The sequence below is a fragment of the Spinacia oleracea genome, chromosome 5 (assembly GCF_020520425.1).
Source record: "Spinacia oleracea cultivar Varoflay chromosome 5, BTI_SOV_V1, whole genome shotgun sequence".
Classification (NCBI taxonomy): domain Eukaryota; kingdom Viridiplantae; phylum Streptophyta; class Magnoliopsida; order Caryophyllales; family Amaranthaceae; genus Spinacia; species Spinacia oleracea.
Window position 1 is genome coordinate 103,008,973 of NC_079491.1, and position 17,500 is coordinate 103,026,472.

The following is a 17,500-nucleotide window of genomic DNA, read 5'->3' on the forward strand; positions in this document are numbered from 1 at the left end:
TTTAAACATATTAAATGTTTTATATGATTAGTTTTAACTTTCCAAGACTTAATCCAATCTATTTATGCACATTCGAGACTTCTTTGGCCGTTATAGGTCATATTTAGGCTAAAATGACATTTTCGCTCCCAACTTTGATCTAACGAACTTAAAAACTAATTTCAAACTTATTACATGATTCATATGATTATTTTTAACTTTTCAAGACTCAATCCTATCTATTATGCACATTTGAGACTTGTTTGGTCGTTATAGGTCATATTTAGGCTAAAATGAGACATTTTCGCTCCTAACCTTGAACTAGAGAACCTAAAGACTCATTTTAAACCCTTTACATGATTAATATGCTTAGTTTTAACTTTCTAAGACTCATTTCAATCTATTTATTCACATTTAAGGCTTATTGGGTCGTTATAGGTCATATTAAGGCTAAAATGAAGCATTTTCCCTCCCAACTTTTAACTAAAGAACCTAAGGACTCATTTTATACTTATTACATGTTTAATATGAATAGTTTTAACTTTCTAACACTCATTCCAATCTACTTATGCAAATTTAAGGCTTGTTTGGTCGTTATAGGTCATATTAGGCTAAAATGAGGCTTTTTTGCTCCCAAATATGAAATAAAGAACCTTAGGACTCATTTTAAACATATTAAATGTTTTATATGATTAGTTTTAACTTTAAAAGACTTAATCCAATCTATTTATGCACATTCATGAATTCTTTGGCCGTTATAGGTCATATTTCGGCTAAAATGACATTTTCGCTCCCAACTTTGATCTAACGAACTTAAAAACTAATTTCAAACTTATTACATGATTCATATGATTATTTTTAACTTTTCAAGACTCAATCCTATCTATTATGCACATTTGAGACTTGTTTGGTCGTTATAGGTCATATTTAGGCTAAAATGAGACATTTTCGCTCCTAACCTTGAACTAGAGAACCTAAAGACTCATTTTAAACCCTTTACATGATTAATATGCATAGTTTTAACTTTCTAAGACTCATTTCAATCTATTTATTCACATTTAAGGCTTATTGGGTCGTTATAGGTCATATTAAGGCTAAAATGAAGCATTTTCCCTCCCAACTTTGAACTAAAGAACCTAAGGACTCATTTTATACTTATTACATGTTTAATATGAATAGTTTTAACTTTCTAACACTCATTCCAATCTACTTATGCAAATTTAAGGCTTGTTTGGTCGTTATAGGTCATATTAGGCTAAAATGAGGCTTTTTTGCTCCCAAATATGAAATAAAGAACCTTAGGACTCATTTTAAACATATTAAATGTTTTATATGATTAGTTTTAACTTTAAAAGACTTAATCCAATCTATTTATGCACATTCATGACTTCTTTGGCCGTTATAGGTCATATTTAGGCTAAAATGACATTTTCGCTCCCAACTTTGATCTAACGAACTTAAAAACTAATTTCAAACTTATTACATGATTCATATGATTATTTTTAACTTTTCAAGACTCAATCCGATCTATTATGCACATTTGGGACTTGTTTGGTCGTTATAGGTCATATTTAGGCTAAAATGCGACATTTTCACTCCTAAGATTGAACTAAAGAATCTAATGACTTATTTGAAACCTTTTACATGATTAATATGCATAGTTTTAACTTTCTAAGACTCATTTCAATCTATTTATTCACATTTAAGGCTTATTGGGTCGTTATAGGTCATATTAAGGCTAAAATGAAGTATTTCCCCTCCCAACTTTGAAGTAAAGAACCTAAGGACTCATTTTATACTTATTACATGTTTAATATGAATAGTTTTAACTTTCTAAAACTCATTCCAATCTACTTATGCAAATTTAAGGCTTGTTTGGTCGTTATAGGTCATATTAGGCTAAAATGAGGCTTTTTTGCTCCCAAATATGAAATAAAGAACCTTATGACTCATTTTAAACATATTAAATGTTTTATATGATTAGTTTTAACTTTACAAGACTTAATCATATCTATTTATGCACATTCATGACTTCTTTGGCCGTTATAGGTCATATTTAGGCTAAAATGACATTTTCGCTCCCAACTTTGATCTAACGAACTTAAAAACTAATTTCAAACTTATTACATGATTCATATGATTATTTTTAACTTTTCAAGACTCAATCCTATCTATTATGCACATTTGAGACTTGTTTGGTCGTTATAGGTCATATTTAGGCTAAAATGAGATATTTTCGCTCCTAACCTTGAACTAAAGAACCTAAAGACTCAATTTAAACTCTTTACATGATTAATATGCTTAGTTTTAACTTTATAAGACTCATTTCAATCTATTTATTCACATTTAAGGCTTATTGGGTCGTTATAGGTCATATTAAGGCTAAAATGAAGCATTTTCCCTCCCAACTTTGAACTAAAGAACCTAAGGACTCATTTTATACTTATTACATGTTTAATATGAATAGTTTTAACTTTCTAACACTCATTCCAATCAACTTATGCAAATTTAAGGCTTGTTTGGTCGTTATAGGTCATATTAGGCTAAAATGAGGCTTTTTTGCTCCCAAATATGAAACAAAGAACCTTAGGACTCATTTTAAACATATTAAATGTTTTATATGATTAGTTTTAACTTTCCAAGACTTAATCCAATCTATTTATGCACATTCGAGACTTCTTTGGCCGTTATAGGTCATATTTAGGCTAAAATGACATTTTCGCTCCCAACTTTGATCTAACGAACTTAAAAACTAATTTCAAACTTATTACATGATTCATATGATTATTTTTAACTTTTCAAGACTCAATCCTATCTATTATGCACATTTGAGACTTGTTTGGTCGTTATAGGTCATATTTAGGCTAAAATGAGACATTTTCGCTCCTAACCTTGAACTAAAGAACCTAAAGACTCATTTTAAACCCTTTACATGATTAATATGCTTAGTTTTAACTTTCTAAGACTCATTTCAATCTATTTATTCACATTTAAGGCTTATTGGGTCGTTATAGGTCATATTAAGGCTAAAATGAAGCATTTTCCCTCCCAACTTTGAACTAAAGAACCTAAGGACTCATTTTATACTTATTACATGTTTATTATGAATAGTTTTAACTTTCTAACACTCATTCCAATCTACTTATGCAAATTTAAGGCTTGTTTGGTCGTTATAGGTCATATTAGGCTAAAATGAGGCTTTTTTGCTCCCAAATATGAAATAAAGAACCTTAGAACTCATTTTAAACATATTAAATGTTTTATATGATTAGTTTTAACTTTAAAAGACTTAATCCAATCTATTTATGCACATTCATGACTTCTTTGGCCGTTATAGGTCATATTTAGGCTAAAATGACATTTTCGCTCCCAACTTTGATCTAACGAACTTAAAAACTAATTTCAAACTTATTACATGATTCATATGATTATTTTTAACTTTTCAAGACTCAATCCGATCTATTATGCACATTTGGGACTTGTTTGGTCGTTATAGGTCATATTTAGGCTAAAATGCGACATTTTCACTCCTAAGATTGAACTAAAGAATCTAATGACTTATTTGAAACCTTTTACATCATTAATATGCATAGTTTTAACTTTTAAGACTCTTTCAATCTATTTATTCACATTTAAGGCTTATTGGGTCGTTATAGGTCATATTAAGGCTAAAATGAAGTATTTTCGCTCCCAACTTTGAACTAAAGAACCTAAGGACTCATTTTATACTTATTACATGTTTAATATGAATAGTTTTAACTTTCTAACACTCATTCCAATCTACTTATGCAAATTTAAGGCTTGTTTGGTCGTTATAGGACATATTAGGCTAAAATGAGGCTTTTTTGCTCCCAAATATGAAACAAAGAACCTTAGGACTCATTTTAAACATATTAAATGTTTTATATGATTAGTTTTAACTTTCCAAGACTTAATCCAATCTATTTATGCACATTCGAGACTTCTTTGGCCGTTATAGGTCATATTTAGGCTAAAATGACATTTTCGCTCCCAACTTTGATCTAACGAACTTAAAAACTAATTTCAAACTTATTACATGATTCATATGATTATTTTTAACTTTTCAAGACTCAATCCGATCTATTATGCACATTTGGGACTTGTTTGGTCGTTATAGGTAATATTTAGGGTAAAATGCGACATTTTCACTCCTAAGATTGAACTAAAGAATCTAATTACTTATTTGAAACCTTTTACATGATTAATATGCATAGTTTTAAATTTCTAAGACTCATTTCAATCTATTTATTCACATTTAAGGCTTATTGGGTTGTTATAGGTTATATTAAGGCTAAAATGAAGTATTTTCCCTCCCAACTTTGAACTAAAGAACCTAAGGACTCATTTTATACTTATTACATGTTTAATATGAATACTTTTAACTTTCTAACACTCATTCCAATCTACTTATGCAAATTTAAGGCTTGTTTGGTCGTTATAGGTCATATTAGGCTAAAATGAGGCTTTTTTGCTCCCAAATATGAAACAAAGAACCTTAGGACTCATTTTAAACATATTAAATGTTTTATATGATTAGTTTTAACTTTACAAGACTTAATCCAATCTATTTATGCACATTCGAGACTTCTTTGGCCGTTATAGGTCATATTTAGGTTAAAATGACATTTTCGCTCCCAACTTTGATCTAACGAACTTAAAAACTAATTTCAAACTTATTCATATGATTATTTTTAACTTTTCAAGACTCAATCCTATCTATTATGCACATTTGAGACTTGTTTGGTCGTTATAGGTCATATTTAGGCTAAAATGAGACATTTTCGCTCCTAACCTTGAACTAAAGAACCTAAAGACTCATTTTAAACCCTTTACATGATTAATATGCTTAGTTTTAACTTTCCAAGACTCTTTTCAATCTATTTAAGCACATTAATGGCTCATTGGGTCGTTATAGGTCATATTTAGATTAAAATGACATTTTCGTTCCCAACTGTGAACTAAAGAACCTAATGACTTATTTCAAACTTATTACATGTTTAATATGCTTATTTTTAAAGTTTTCAAATACTCATTTCAATCTATTTATGCACATTTAAGGATCATTGGGTCGTTATATTTCATATTTAGACTAAAATGACATTTAATCTAATGCTCCCATCAAATTTTTGTTTTTGAAGGTCTACACTACGAGGAATGCGCCTTATGCTAGTGAGGAAATTGATGTGGTTCGTGAGCAATGGGCTAAGTTTTTTACCAGCAAGTATTTATTATTGGCCTGAGCGCGTTTGATCGAGTTGGCTTAGATGTTATAGATCAATATTTTGTATTAAAATGTATGCGTACGTTGAAATTGGAACGTACATATATTTAAATGTATCAGTACATGCACTTTGATTTTGGAATATATACAAAACTACAGTTATTGTTTACATATTTGTTATACAGGTTGCGATATTCTATTATTGTTATGACAGGTTTCTATATTTGGTGCAAAGTCCCTCAACAAAATTAGAATTTTCCCGCCAAAATTGTTTGTTGCAGCGTACATATATATGTGTACGCTGCAACAAGGGTGTAAATTTTTGCAAATTTTCAGACTTGTTGCAGCGTACAAATAGATGTACCCTGCAACAAGTGGAGTTTTTTGCAGCGTACACTTCTTTGTACGCTGCAACAAGTCACTATTTTTGCCAAAATTTTGACACTTGTTGCAGCGTACATGCATATGTACGCTGCAAAAAAGTACTTTTTGCAGCGAACATTGTACGCTGCAACAAGTTCAGACTTGTTGCAGGCCCCGCAGTTGCAGCATACGATGTACGCTGCAACAGGGGTCTAAAAGCCGGCTGCAATAAGGGTTTTTTCTACTAGTGTAGGTCCCTCTCATTGGTGCATGCCCCCTTGGCTTACATCGTGATTGGCCTCTTGGGACGAAATTCGTCTGTTGAATGCACTACCTCGACCGGGGCACGTGTTGGATCTACGATAGCAGCGGTACCAAGCCAGGCGCAAATATTACCCATAGAAGCCTATCATACACTACATGACATATTATTTTTTGCTTCACGTTGTAATGCTAGTTATGTGTAGCGAATTATGTGATTGTGTTGTGATTGTGTGCGACAAATAATACCGGAAAACCAACGACCCTAGAAATCGCCCGAACATTCATAAACACTTATTGGCCAAAGAGTTATACCAAAATACGTGTTCCGCAACCCCGGGCGATCGCCACAAAAATAAGCGACGCCTAGGACGGCCTGTAACGGATCCCACAACGCTGCACAACGCGTAAAGGACGTTATTAGGCAAGCACACAAAATTAAGTCGTAGGAAAAAAGGATAGACGAACAGAATACGAGTACCAGTCAGGGACGCATTTTCAACGCCCCTGGCTGGGCGCCAATTATTTTCAACGCCCCTGTCGGGCGCTGAAGTTGCTGCCTAGCCTTTTGGTCAGGCACAGTAGCCTCGATACCCGTGCACAAATATACATAGCAATGAAAAAATTCGTAACAAAGTTGCTACGAGGACGTATGGAAAAAGGCACTCGATTCTAAGAACGACTTATAAAATAAACAACTCCTTGTGTCGTCATTAGGCCTCCTATGACGACAATGTTCGGCACCAAAACCAAGCATGCTGATTAAATGACCTTGAATGTCACATGGGCAAAGTATTCAAAAAATGATGTTCAAATAAAGTTTTCAAGGAAAAATAATGTTCGAATAAAAAATAAATAAATCCGAGGCTAGACTAGGCTATGCCAAAGTACAATCTAAATCCTAAGTCTTAGTTGTCTTATACATAGAATCGGTCCTAATGCTTGGTGTCGTTCTGCAAGTTAAAAGGTTAAACCATATTGAGTCTCCCTTCCTAACATTTAAAAGAAATCAATAAGCACCCATATGTAATTGTCATTCCTTGCTAAGAATCTACGGCCTCAATACTCTCTCTCACCAATATAAAGAATATATTATGTAATTCAAGTATTTGCAAAATGGAAATAGTCACATTTTGAAAATCATTCCCCCATAGTCGCACGACCCCCAAAGTGAACCTAAGGTGTCAATACCATTGGCAAAAAAAATTAATGGCCTCAAGGCTTATGATCACATTGGGTCACGACTATCATATTCCTCTCGAGCCACTCGCTCCTTGAAATACTCCTAAGTACGGACCAAAAGATTTTCCATGAATGCAACATGACGAACCATGAAAATACCCAAATCGGCATAAGGCTACCATCGGGGTAAAGCAATACACACTAAGAGGGAAGCCGCACTAATGATTCTAGTCTTGCAAAAATGATAATTCGATCTCCCCAACTAACTACCTAGCCAACATTAAGCAAAATGGCGCATGACAAATGAACACCCAAGGGTTAAAATCTAAAGTGTCAACCAACGAAAGTTATGGTCCAATTAGCCTAAGTCTGAGAGTCGCTTGGTCAAGTATTATAGGCTTACGCCACGTCATTATTTTGAGTCTAGGCCACCTCCTTGTATTCATACACGGGTTATAACCAGAAAAATTAATGAAAGTTCGAGTCTAAATCACAACTTCCAATTAAATCCCGGAAACTGGAATCTGAAAAGAAGCAAAAAAAAATTATTTTCGATGTAATTCTTTCGTTCAATTTCAATAAAGTAAAAACAATATTTTGAATCTACGCTATTTGCACATTTTAAGAAACGACTAAATACGCTTGCAAAGTAAGACAATTTAAAAGGTCCAGCCTAGGCCTACTAAAATTAAAGGTCCACTATAGGCCTACAAAACGAGGCTCACTCAGTCTCGCCTCATGACTCAAAGACCACAACCATCTACCTTTTAGCACAAATAAAAAGGGGGAGAAATCCCAAGCAAAAAAAGAAAAAAAGAGAAAGAGAAAAGGGAGAGCGAAAATAGCGAGCCATGAAATACTTAGCCCGTACCTCCCAAAGTGCGAAATTTACCCAAGTAAAACGAAGGAAAAGAATTCAGTCAACCAATCCAAATCATACCACAAAAACTACATAAAGTTCTACGATCTTTTACCCTTTCCAATCCTCATGCTTGACTAATATCTATACCAATTATCCTATCTCATTCAACCCATCTTTCAAGCCGTCTTGAGTCACAAATAAAAAAAAGGACAAATGAAAAGTACATTCTACGCTTAACGTAAAAAATTAAAAATAATAAAAAAAAACTTTGCAAAGCACCTTTAAAGTTCGTCAAAAAAAAAGAAGAAGCATTTAGCGCACAAAAAAAGATTCGCAAATATTTGGCACAAAACGAAAAGGAGCAGCGCAAAAAGGCTGCCCAAAACACGTTTTCAACGCCCAGGCCTGGGCGCCAAAAATAATAACGCCCAGCACTGGGCGCCGTTCTTGCTTATCACTCCCAATTCCTAAAAGTGTTCGTATATTTTCCTATATACATGCGGAAGAATAACGAACACTTGGGGGTAGAAGATCATATAAAATACGCAAAATACGCGCGCTTCAAAATTTTCGTTTGTTTATTTCACCCTATTTCAAACATTACGATTCCACTCGAACGTACTTGTTTAAAATCGGCATTCTAAGAAACCATTTTCTGGCTAAGAACTACGCAAGACCTGATTCCAAATTAAATCTATTTAAGGCGGATACATAGGCAATCCATGATCCGGTCCAACCAATTTGCAAAAATGTTAAAACCTATAGAATAACAAGAATAAAAAATAGAGTCCCTTATTGAAATTTAATTACTTGCAATCCAAATCGAAACAAAAATTTAAGTCAAAGGAAGAATCCAAGTCATCAAGATGCCAAAATGAGCACACATCGAAAAAAAATAAGGGCATGTACCCTTGCCAGAAGGAGCACTCTTACTCCTAGGCACTTAGCCAATACTCAAAAGATCGCTTTGCCTCAATTGAATGGGGGCTAGCGCGAGCGTCCATGACCTCTAAAGTACTCGACTTGACCCTCCCTAAAGCACACCAACTCACCTAAAGATCTTCTTTCACCACTAGGCACAGTCATAATCGCCAACAAGTAGTAAAGGTAGTAAGCTTGCAATAAAGAGGATTGTTCTACGGCATCGCCCCATCGTTCTTTCGAACTCAGGGCACCCATTCATGGTAATTCAAATGCTTGCGAATCCCCTTTGAAAAAATCAGACATTGTTAATAGGACTTGGCACTTAACCAAGGCTTACCCTACTCGGACATATGACACGGGCATCTAGAATCGAAATCTGAAAGCATCATTAATGAGAAGACATAATAGCAACTGGGGGCTAAAAGTTGAAATGAAAGAACTAGGGAAAGAACTAAGTATACCTTGACCTTTTGTACAGACATACACCAAGTAAATCTAAGTCAATTTGAAAGCGGTTTATATTCCCGCAATTCTGGAAATGATGGCCCTAAAAGCCTAAAGCATGTGCCACACGGGCACAAATAGTATCTTGACGCCTGCACCCTGGCTTCTAGCAAATCCTTAGACAGTATTCTGAAAATCGTAAAAGTATTTTGATTCACTCATGTAATCCTGTACGAACCCTTCTATAAGTCAACTTACTTAGGACACCTCGGATTGTACACAGTAGGACTCGGATTTCAAATAATTTTCAAAGACTTCTTCGAACATAATAAAGTGTCGTTGGTTTAAGCTAAGTATGCGTTTATCTCGATGTTGCAAGTGAGTCAAAAAGATTTCTAAAAATGATTATGGGTAAAGAAAGGCACCTAGCTTTTGGTCAAGGAACACTTCAACATGTGACTACCTTGACCATGGCAATGTCGCACAATACGACATTTACAAGAGAAGTAGCAAATCACTACTCGAACGTACCTCGCACTAAACGAGTCTGGTTCAAACTATTCATGATCCATGTCACCATGAATGCATAAAAACGTGTGCCAAGAATTATAGCACCAAGCCAATCCCGTAGCTACAATTGGGGGCCTGAGAAAAACACTCTAAAAATGATCGAAATGACGATTTTATCGCAAATTCTCGACGCTAATGCTACACCCACGTCATAGGGGCACAATCCTAAGGTTTGATCATGTAAAACGAACTTTAGAATGGCTACAACCCCTCCCAAATTCTAAGCGCTACTTAGAATATATAAAGTCACCCCACTAACAAGGGTACCTGAAAATCGCGAGTCACCAAAACTCCGATCAAACTACTGCACATAACGCTCGCCCTACAAGCGCCCGTTACACAGTCTACGTCGTTCCAAAGCAAAGGCGAAAGAAAAATCAAGGATAAAAAAAAAAAACATCTATATTAGGCCACACAAGCCTACGTCGCACCATAAGTTCAACCATCCCACGGTACAAGTCTAAAAAAAGAGTAAGGCATATTGCACTAATGCGGGCACGACCAAGAGCATGAGGCAAAGACTACTTATCGCCCAAATTCAAAATGCAAGCCACACGACTTCTACATTAAGGATTAAAGGTAGCAAAACATTACCTACCACGGAAGGGATAGCTCGCACCTACACGAGCGGAACCCCAAGGCATCTTTTTCGAAAGAACCTACAAAAATCGTACGCCAAAAGGAAGCATCACAACATGCATGCTTGGGGACTCCAAGCTACGAAACGACCATTGCAAAAAAAAAAAAAGAGTCTCAAAGAAAATGTTTGAACAATCAAAAGGGCACGATGCTTGAGCCCACTTCATAAATAGGCCTGAACCCTATCAAGCTTCTAAGCAAACTATTCAACATCAGTCATTGCTCAAAAAAAATTGATTCAAGTGGACTGATTAATGGACCGCACGCAACAGCCATTCTATGAACGCTCGTTCGCACATACATATCATCATTCTAAGTATCAAACATTCACGAACGCGTTCAAAAGAAAAAAATATACGTTCAAAATAACAACAAGAGAGATTAAAGTCTTATGCCTCAAGGTATGTTCCTCGGGCCATATAGACTCGCCCAACTATTGCGATAGCTGCACGCCTTAAGAGCGACAGTTCCTTTAAATAATCGCCCCAAAGCGACAAACACCGTAGTCCACCGATCGGCTACGGCTTCTCAAGAAATCATCACGATCACTCAACTCATTGTGATTTCTAATAAAATTCTACGTTCCAAAAAAAAAAAAGAAAAAACAAAAGAGAAGAGAATACGTAGAATTTCCAAGTGAAATAAACGAACGAACAAGAGGCCAACTGTGACCAGCCCAAACAATATTTTCAACGCCCCACTTGGGCGTGAAATATTTCTAACGCCCAGGCCTGGGCGCCGAAAATGAGCCCAGGCCCAAAAGAAGCCCTGATTTCTATAGGGCCCTACCGTATCCATTCGACTCGAAAATTGTCGATTTCTTTACTGAAAGACGCACCTCACGACTTTGTTAAGAGTAGCACACCACTTCAAAGATCACTCGCACTTACGAGCATGATCCCAAACACGGCCAAGGACATTACAAAATGCGTATCCCCAAGGAACCTCTTTGATAAGAAATGACCGTCAAGCACGAGTGCTTGGGGGATTGAAAGAAAATATATATTTCAAAAGAGAGTATGCAAAGTTAAAACAATATTCCCAGACTATGCTGTACGAAGTCCCGTGTTTGGATAATCTCAAAAGATAAAACCAGATTACGACCTCAAGACAAAGGTTGCCGTTGATACTTATACATAGTCCCCTAATAAAGGACCCAAGTAGTGGCAAAATTGAGCCGTAAAGACTAGCTCAAAACCATGAAAGATGATGACCACGAGACAATGGTCCGTCTAAGCACGTTGTCAACCCACATTCAGGTTGCAACTAAATCCGAGCATCCCTCGAAAAGAAAATAAATTCTTCAAAAACAAAACAGGCTCTCCCACCTTCAGCGGGCGGGGTCTGCGTCACTAACCGCGCAGGTCCTCAGTTTTCGAAAATGAAATCTTAAAAAACACAAAACAGGCTCGCCATCTTCAGCCGGCGGGGTCTACGTCACAAACCGCGTAGGTCCTTATTTTCAAAACATCAAAACAAATTCGTCCACTTCTATCGGACGGGGCGACCACCCTCAGCGGACAGGCTCGCCCACATTCTGCGGGCGGGGTCTGCGTCACTAACCGCGCAGGTCCTTAGTCGCTGCAGCGATAACTTTTTCTGGTTTCCTTTTCCAAAAATCAAAGGATTGGTTTTCCGTTTTCCCCAAAAAAAAAAGCGATGTGCTGGATTTTCCTTCGTTTTACGTCCTATAAAAACAAGAGGGTTTTCTCGTTTAGCTAACCTTAAAAATGAAAATCTTTTAAAACATTTTACCTCGTGATTGGGCTTGGCCAGGCCTAGTTACACTTTATAGCTTTGATTTCGAAAACATCTTTAGATACTTCCAATGACAAAGTGAGGGAGTTTCTATACTATCGGTTAACAGATTCCAATGACACGTGAGGAATATGTTAAGACTTCAAGTGATGACCCTTAAGTCAAATGTTATCACTCAGGGGCTCGTGAGACCATCACAAAACAGGTCACATACACCACGGCTTGTATGACGCACTCCGTCTAGTACTTTGACCATCGTCTCATCTCGAGACTCAGTCAAAGTGGGGGCTAACTGTAGACACCTACTTTTGTCCCCATTCCCGAAAGGGAAGGTTCGGTGATGAGAACATAAATCTCCACTTGGCAAAACATCTCCTATTAAATAACGAATCTCAATCACCCTTTCATTTCAGCCAAAGCTGCTATTTATGGAAACGTGCTAAAGAAAGTAACTGCCGTAAAAGGTAGTTGTTAAAAGTGGCAAAGTCATAAAAGATAGAAACCTGTCAGAATTAGGTGTTGCACTCCAACATAAATCCTCAAAGAGATAGAATTTGCAAAAGGAATTCTATTCCTGGTATAATTCGAAAGTAAGAGTTACGTATTAATTAAAATCCTAACGAACCTAGAGTTCGTAACGGGCCCAGACGCATTCTGTCATAAAGTTAATACGCACTAAAAGACTCGGATAAGTCTCAAAATCTCCGCGTTCTAAGAGTCCAAATCTGACAAAAATCTCGGCCCCGATCCCATTTTCAACGCCTGGTTCTGGGCGCCGAAATCTTCGGCTCCCAGCCCTGGGAGCTGAAAATTCCTAGGGCCGTGTCGTCTCCAAATTCTTTTTGGATTCGTATTCTAAAAATCTATCTTTCCACGAACTCTTTCCCTATAAATACAGCCTCAAAACCGACGTGAAGAGGACACACAATTCCATAACCTGAGTATTGACTTTAGCCTTATGCCTAGCCTCACGCTACGAAATTGATCTGGCGTTCTGTCGCAATCGACCCAAAAGTCGAACAGAACGCATCCTGCCCCATGTAGCTGATGAATTAAGCCTAAATACTGGAACATTGCTTGGAAACCCGAGGTTCGTTAAATAAAAGGAGAAATAGCAAAGCCAAGTGGTTAGTTTTATGAGAACCGTAACGCACCTCTCAAGGGTGCGTTGTAATGTGTCCTTCATATGGTTTAATCGCTTTCATCACCCTTTTATAAAATTGTCGAACTATTAACTTGATTGGTCTATCACGCCTAATAAGATAATACCTTGGACAATTGAATTATCATGCTAGGCACCTTAAATCAATCTAAATAAGATAATCACGATCGATTTAGTGTTATGTGTTGCATATTGCTAAAATCAATTCAACATAGTTTAATAGTTTAGCGCATGTCCCTTCAATTATTTATGCTGAGCTAGTAAGGATAACCTGCCTCTGGAGTTATCGATGAGCACTCCTCTTGGTAGTTACAGTCCCCCGAACTCTCAATCTCGGCCCTGCCGGTGTACGTTGAGCGATCCCCACACCAGGGATCACAAGGGAACCTATGGCCGTCGTGGTCGAACATAATTGCACTCCCTTTATGTCACGATAACCGGGTTTTGTCAGTTTTTCTCATTGTCGTTAAAAACTGAATGGTGAGTCCTATATTACTAGTCGATTGGGTGTAAACTCACAGGAAATCTAACTACACTTGATCTGACGACGTCACGCCCACGATGGACGAGGTCATGCATTAGCCTCGTGCTTTTTCGACCCCCTCACACATAGTACGAGAGGCAGGGTTGTACCTAAGGATCCTCTGGAGACCATGTTGGCGAAGATTGACGATGTTTCCCATCTTTATTTGAATGCCATGGAGGCTGGAGGCGAGTCCATTTGTCTCCCTTGGGAGAGTATAAGAGGGGCAGTCATGATGGCCTTTTGGCGAGGCTCGCTCCACCTGTACGCTTTGTTCTGCCGGTGTGCTTTTGGATTTGAATGTTGTATTCTTGAATTCTTGTATTCCTGTATAATCGGATCATTGTATGAGTGCTTGTAGGAGGAGGAGATCGACCTAGAGGATATTCCATATGCTGACAGGGTCATCCGCTATGTTGACTCGAACGGAGAGCATGTGGAGGTTATTGTTCCGGTCGCTTCTCCTCCACATCGGAGGGTGTACGATGCCGTAGCAAAGTATTATACAGCTGTAAGTACCCTTGTATTTTCTTGAAATTGATTGTAATCTTGTATCTAGAAATTGATTTTGAATCTTGTATGCAGGCGCCTCGAGTGAGAGTGCGTCGCTGGATGCTGGTGATTGACTCCTTGAAGAGGCATTGCGTCAATCTGACCAAGATGCTTACTGGTCGGGATAAAAAGGTGCATTATGTGACTGTGAGGTTTTATATTCTTAAAACTTGTACACGGATATTTGATTCTTGAATTTTGAATTTTGTATAGGAGCGCCATCAAGGTCGCAGGGATTCTGTGGACAGGAGTTCCCCGATGGATACTTCGAGAGAGCAGGCCAAGCAGAGCTTAGGTCTGGGTCCGGGTCCTAGTACAGGTGCTCGTCAGAGGCATTCAGATGTTGATAGGGAGGTTGTTCCCTTTACATATGCTGAGCTTACCAGGCATTCTGTTGGAGGTATGGGTGCTTGTTTCTGAACGAGTAGCTCTCAGCCTTGGAGTGCAGAGTCTTGGGGTTATTGGTATGAGGTGGACCGGATGCGCCAAGCCCGTGATTTTGAGATGCAGCGCCGGTTCATGACGATTCCGCAGCCTTATCAGTATCCTCCCTATCAGCAGGGAACTCAGCGGCCTTCCGGTACCCTTCGCATTTCGGAGCCGGAGCCTGTTACCCTTGGGATGGAGCTAGACCGGGATCTGGAGTGGTACATGAGCCGGAGTAGGAACAAGGAGCCCGTGATTGACATTTCGGCTGATGATGACTCTGACTGATACTGCATGGTAGCGAGTTCCAGCTTGCCTCGATTGGATTTTTGTATGAGGATTTTTGTTTGGATTTTTGTAGCTTGTATTTGGATTTGTATTTGTATGGTTGGTACTTGAATTTTCTATGGTTTGGAATTTTGGATTTTTTATGGTTTCAATTTGTATTTGGTATGGTCGGAAACTTGGATTTTATATGGTTTGAATTTTGTATGTGTCTTTGCAGGGTTTGAATTGAATTTCGTATGTGTTGTGTGTGGTTTTGAAATTTGTAGCTATATGTATGTATGCAAAATGTAAAAAAATTGCCCATTTTTTCGGGTGTACATACCCACTATAAGCCCCCACTTTGACTGAGGTTTTTTGGTTATAAAAAGCGCAAGTCAAAGTATATTCAACTCTTGCTCATGCACATGCAGACTCTAGAAAAAAAAATTCTCATTTTTCCGGGTGTACATACCCACTATAAGCCCCCACTTTGATTGAGGTTTTTTGGTTAGAAAAAGCGCAAGTCAAAGTATATTCAACTCTTACTTATGCATATGCAGACTCGACTTAGGACGCCGATCTAGAACTGGAATGCTTGAATTTTGAACAGATTAACCCGAAATCGACCTGGAGTGCTGATTCGGACTGCTTGAATTATTGCGGCTTTTGGAATCTTCAGCGTGAATTATTGGGGCTGCACTAGCTGTACAAAGCTATAAAGAGTACGTACTTGGAATCATAAAGGGGACGTTGAGCTCGTCCTTGTTGCAGGCCTTGTGATATGGTCATATTTTATAGTGTTTTTACCCCCGTCCCTTAGTACTTTTTGATCTCAAATGAGCTTTTCGGAGCGATTTTTAGTACTAATGTGCTCCTTGTAGTGTGTTTATAGTTTAAGGTTCAACATTGTAGGAATTAGCATATTTTTGTGCATTTCCTACTCATTTGAATCAATACAAGAGATTATGTACTTTCGAGAGCACACACATTGAGTTGGAAGAGTTTTCGAGCAAAGCGGATAGTGAAAGAACTATAAAACCGACACTCCTCTACTCTTTTGATCATAACTTACGTTCTACAACTCTAAATGAAGTGATTCTAATTGGGTTGGATTCTAGACTTCAATAGCTTTCTAACGAGTGGTCACTCGCCTTATTCCGACGAATAACGAAGGAGATATGGCGTTTTAAAGATAGAGGATCGTGCAGCTCGTACGCGCGCCCGGCGGGCGAATGGCTGCCCGATGGGCGAACATTTGCCCGACGGGCGGGAGCTTCCCGACCTGGCGCATGCCGATGATTTCCTGAATGTCTCCCTCCGCCCGGCGGGCAGACCTGCGCCCGTCGGGTGGATTTCTAGCTGGTCGCCCGACGGGCGGAAGGCTGCCCGACCTGGCGACGACAACCCAGCAGGCTTATGCGCGGTTTTTCTTTCCGGTTTTCTTTTATTTTTATGGGCAAACTATAAATACTAGGCTTCAATTATTTTAGTGATCATCTTAATTTTAGTATTAGCCCCTTAGTTTATTTTCTCTTAGCTTTGTTTTCTCTCTAAATTAGTTCAAAACACTTAGTTTTAAATTCAATAAAAATTCAAGCTTTCTATTTCCATTGTTCTTCAATTAGGTATTGTTCTTTATTTCAATTCTTTGTTTTGCTATAATCATGTTTCCCATCATGTTAATTGCTTTGTTTATTGTTAATATGCTTGAGTAGGCTATTTTCTAGGGTTTGGGGATCCTTGAATAATATGAAGGGATATTGAAAAATTGTGATTGTTGGCATTGTAATTAATTCCTATTGATTGGTTTATTTCACTATGCGATTAGATATGCGCAGGTTCAATTGTGGTAGTTATGCAATATCAAGTTAAGATTCGAGAGACGCAATTTGATGTTTAGGCTTGTGTCAATAGGTGGAATTAGAGTCAATACGTAGCGAGAGCCCGTTAATTCTAAGTCTATGATTAGTATCGATTCGAGAGAGCATGCTAGTCCAATTAATTACTTTGTTGGTTATCGTGATTGTTCATTGTCCTGGATTGTTATTTGTTGGTGAACATATGCCCTAGATTCCTTAATATATTGATTCTTACTCGTTTAATTATCGTTCGTAGTTTTATCATACAAACCACCAACCAATTCTTGTTCCCAATAGTCTAGATTAATTAATTGATAGTAGAAAGAACGCCTGTTTCCTTGTGGATTCGATCCTGACTTCCCTTGCTACCTAGCTAGTGGACTTAGGTTATTTTTTATTAGGTGATACGACTTTAGCCTGTCACCCTGCGCCTGGAGAAGGCCATGGTGCCGAGCGCAAGTGGCCCTTTCAAGTACCACCATAAGTG